Genomic DNA, 4,643 nt, shown 5'->3' with positions numbered 1-4,643 from the left:
ATCAAATATTTATGTTGTGCTCTTTGTCTTCATATGTGTCCTAACTAACATTATTAACCCTGTGGGCTAATAACATAAAAACAATCCTAGAGAGAATAATATTCATAATAGGTGAATATTAAACATCTTCCTTACTATTTACTATTAATCTTTGAAAAGCTGTTAGAAAAATCTAAAGCAAAGAAATGCTATAGCATGGATTCTGCTCTGATGCTATCTGAAGCTGGCCACTGGGTGTGTTGTTTCTGGGCCTCTTGGGAGGACTCTGGTGCAGGCCAATGTTATGCTGCCGGTGACTGGCCCTGCACATCCTGTTTGGAGCTACAGAGCTATCCACAGTTCGTGGCTGCCTCTGCTGGGCCTGGTTGTGCATGGAAAGGACCACGCTGCATACCAAGGCCAGCTTTTATCAGCCCTGGGCCTGGGAGCAGGTCAGCTAGAGTCCCAAGGCATCCCGAGATCTGCCTCCATCTGCCTCTGCCTGCAGGCTGCCTATTAGGCTTAATCAGAGAAAAGGCCTCTGCAGTCCTGGAGTTCATGAGGTAGCTCCTCAGTGAGTCACCAGGTAAGGGCGAGTGGTGTTCACCGGACTGACACAGGTTCACACTCGGTGCCAGTGCAGGGTGGGAGGCCACTCAGCAAAAGTCACCAGGTTTACCAAGCCTAGCTGACACCCCCTGGGTACTCGCACATCTTTGTGTTGGGGCAGGTTCTCAGGGAGTCATCAGGTGAGGTCAGCAGAGTTTATCAGGCCCAAATAGAGCAAGATTTGGCCATGTGAATGGAGGGCTCTTCTGCAGTCAGGCATAACAGAGAAAAATGGCCCCATCCTAGAGCCACACAATTCAGTCTGTCTCAGATTCTGCCAGGAGCCAAATCTCAGCAGGGCAGAACCTCTGGGAGTTGAGAGGATGGGCCTAGTGTCTCTTCCGTGAGGGGTAGGTGCTGGTCAGGCTTGGGCAAATGTGGGATGAATGGCCTCTGTCCCTTGTCCCTGAACCACACAACTCAATTTGTCCCAGCTTCTGCCCAGACCTTGGCAGGATGGAGCCACCAGGAGTCAGGAAGGGAGTGGGTCTCCCATGAGGGGGAAATGCCAGTCAAGTGTGCAAGGAAAATAAGAGGAATTGCCCCTGCCCCAAATCCACACAACTCAGTGACTAATACTCCCTGAGCCTGCCCAGGTCTCTATACCCGAGCCTAGACAGCTCACTCCTCAGCAGGGTACAAACTCCACAGGGTGGGGTGACAGGGAGTCCAGAGGGTGCAGCTATTGATCCCCCAGGCTGGGGGAGAGTTCTACCCAAGAAAGATGGCATCTGCAGTGTGGGAGAGGGTTCAGCACTGGGATCCTGGCGACTGTTTCTTCAGCTCTTTCCCCAGAACCACAAACACGAGTTCTTCTATGCTAGACTGCTCTGCCCTCCCTTTACCGGAGCCCAGGGGGGGAGTGGCTGTGAATGTGGTCTTGTATTGGCCTGTTAAGAGGGAACCTTTCTCTAGCTGCCTCTGGTCTCTTCCTGGTGAACAGAATCCCTGCCTATTTTCACAGCCAGATGTTAACTGGGCACTTCTCCCCAGCTTTGGTGCTCTGGACTGTGGAGCCCAGCTTGGGGTTGAGACCCACTCTTCTCAGAGGGAACCTTTTTGCAGCTGAGTTATCCCTCCAGGACCTTAGCCTCTGCCTGTGGGAATGGGGCCAGCCCTTTTCGAGTCTCCACCCTCCAGTTTCAGTGTGGCTTATTCTGTAAATCTTTGGTTATAAGACTTCGCTTCAGCTGGTCTTCAGTTGGTTATTCAGGATGATTGTTCTGTAATTTAGTTGTAATTCTAGTTTGGTCCTGGTAAGAGGTGAGGGTAGATCCCACTTATTCACTGCCATCTTGGATCCCCTATAAATAATATATTTTTAAAAAATATGTTTTGTATGGATTTTTAAGGAGAGAGGAAGGGAAAGGGATAAAGAGATGGAAACATCGATGAGAGAGAAACTTCATCGATTGGCTGCCTCCTGCATGCCCCTTACTGAAGATCGAGCCCATAACCCCAGCATGTGCCCTGACTGGGAATTGGACTGGTGACCTCTTGGTTCCTGACTGGATCTTCAATCACTGACCCACACTGGCCAGGCTATAAATAATATCTTGAAGTAGGAACTTTATCATGTGGTTTTGTATCCCCAAAGTATCTGACACCGTATCCTACTAATAGTCATTTTTAAAGTATTTGAAAGAAAGGATATTTGAAATGTGGCTTCCCTGAGTTTCTTCTAGTTAGAAAGGAACCTAGTTCATCTCCATATCCTTGACTACAGTGTCAAAGGAGCCTCAGTTTGCTTGCTGCCATGGTCTTTCCTTCATCTCCCTAGAACAGGTGATAGAAACTTTTCCAGATTCCAGCCTCCTACAATTCTTCTTACTTGTGTCCTATCCTCAGGCTCTATCCTGTCCTGTTTTTGTTCTGTTGATAGTTGGGATGGCTGGTAGGAATTTAGTCCTCAGTAATTGATGATGGTTCAAGATCTTTGCTTATGGTCTATGAGCCCCATTTTTTACATCAAATGTATTGGTCCACCTACTAGTATATAGCATACCTTTCCCTAAAAACCAAAACTTAATAATGTTTGGTTATGCTTAGGCTTCATAATATGTTGCTTACCTATTCCTGAAACAACTTTAGAAAATCGTTATGTGTTGTGCTAGGGAATTTGAGGTTACAAAAAGGAAGTTAAGGCAAAAAAATAGTGATTTTTGATGGAATGGTTTGCCTAATCACTGCCCCTTCTAGAGAAGATATTCAGCGCAGTATCTGGCACTTAATAAGTAGTCCATGTATATACTTGTTTGCTAAATAAATATCCAATAATTTTTCTGAATAATTATTTTAGTGTGCATACTAAAATTTTATATTGCTCCAAATAGCCTTTGCCCCCTGCCTTGCACTTAAAATGGTTTTGAAGTATTCTCTATGTATATAGACATGATAAAAGGTAAAACATTAAGACAATAACTACACTCTTCTATTTGAACACTAAACTGAAAAACAAAATAGATTTTGGGTGAATGCCAAACCTAGTCATGTGTAAAGAGGGTCCTTCAACTTAATGTAGATTAAGTAAATATCCAAGCTCTTTATTAGAGCAGCTAATTCTAAGTATCTATACAGTAAGTTGTATCTTGGCATAAGCTGTCACTTTGGCTAGTATTGAGCACATGGAGTGGAATGAAACTACATAGAATGAGATGAAAGCAGATGATTATGGTTTCAGGTCTGTGAAGACAGAGGTGGGGGTCTGTCACAAAGGTATATGTCAATTGGCCATAAAAATAGCAACATGCATTTGAAGAAAATAAATCCTAAAGTAGAACATGACCTTAACGCAAGGGTAAAGCGCTGGCATTCCTTTTAGAATCTCTCTCCTGGGAACTCTCGGGGAATCTAAGCTTTTTGACATCTCTGGCATTGAATACTCTTCCTTAGCACAACTGTCAGCAGTGTAAGGAAGAGCAATTTAAATGAAAGACTGTTTCTGGCAGCTCTCAGAAGGTCATCAGTAACTGAGGATGAAATATAGCTCAAAGATGGGTTATGCACTGTGGACTAGAAACATCAGCTATTTCTATTTCTTTTCTTCAGGTGTTAAATTATAAATCTTTTTCTTTTTTTTGAGAATCAGGGCTGAAATGTATTTTCTGGAATACATTTCTGAATAGTGTTCTGTGAAAACCTTGCTAAACGAATTCAGAAAAATTTCAGTCTTCTTATGAAGTATTTAAACTCAGGTTCTTGGCACTTAGTGTTTTATACTATTTAGAAAACTTTGCCAACTGACATTAAATAAATAAATCACACTGACAAGCAGTAAAGAATGGAGCCCTCTTTGTAGCCATTGTAGAGTCTATATGTAATGATAATTAGCTCATAGTAACTGTCTCATATAGTTTCTTTCATTGACTTAAGATTTTCAAATAAAAACAAGACTAAGTAACTCTGAATTTTAAATTTGTTCTAAGAATATACATTTAATTTCTCTGTGTTTTTTTCTTATGGTCAGAATTTGTCAGAGTAGAAACATGGGTCTTCTCACCAGATCCTTCCAGTAAGTGCTGTTAGAAATAGCAGCTGAACTATTATTCCCCACCTGCACCTGTTCTAATGGGATCCTGGCTACCTCTGACTGACCAGTAAATCACAGGTTAGAAGTTTGTCCAGGAGCAATACAGAGTGTAGGCATCATGGGCAGCTTTACCCACTAGGTCTGCCCTACACTTATGCTAACTTATTTACAGTTAAACTTGGGCTCAAAACTACATGATGTGAACAAAGTCTTTCCTAAATTTAGATCACTTTCGAAGGTCTTAAAAGACTCCAAGAAACTGGGATAAAGATTAGAATCGATGACCTCTTTTAAAGGGACAATTAGCTTTTTCTTCTCTCATTTGACTACCAAATCCATATTGTATCTAAAACCATTTGTGCATCAGAATTAACTATTAGAGCCTAGCTGGTGTGGATCAGTGGTTGAGTGTTGACCTATGAACCAGGAGGTCACGTTTCGATTCCCGGTCAGGGCACATGCCTGAGTTGCAGGCTCGATCCCCGGCGGAGGGCATGCAGGAGGCAGCTGATCGATGATTCTCTCT

At 43.1% G+C, this 4,643-nt stretch overlaps 1 protein-coding gene across 5 annotated transcripts in view; it reads left to right on the top strand.

The window, feature by feature from the left end:
• MICU1 (mitochondrial calcium uptake 1) overlaps positions 1-4,643 on the top strand; it is a 169,835-nt gene that overhangs the window by 85,906 nt on the left and 79,286 nt on the right. The window lies entirely within an intron of this gene.

This window comes from Myotis davidii, unplaced genomic scaffold (assembly GCF_000327345.1).
Source record: "Myotis davidii unplaced genomic scaffold, ASM32734v1 scaffold134, whole genome shotgun sequence".
NCBI lineage: Eukaryota > Metazoa > Chordata > Mammalia > Chiroptera > Vespertilionidae > Myotis > Myotis davidii.
Note: the sequence above shows the minus strand (reverse complement) of the source record. Positions and strands in the feature narration are given on the sequence as shown.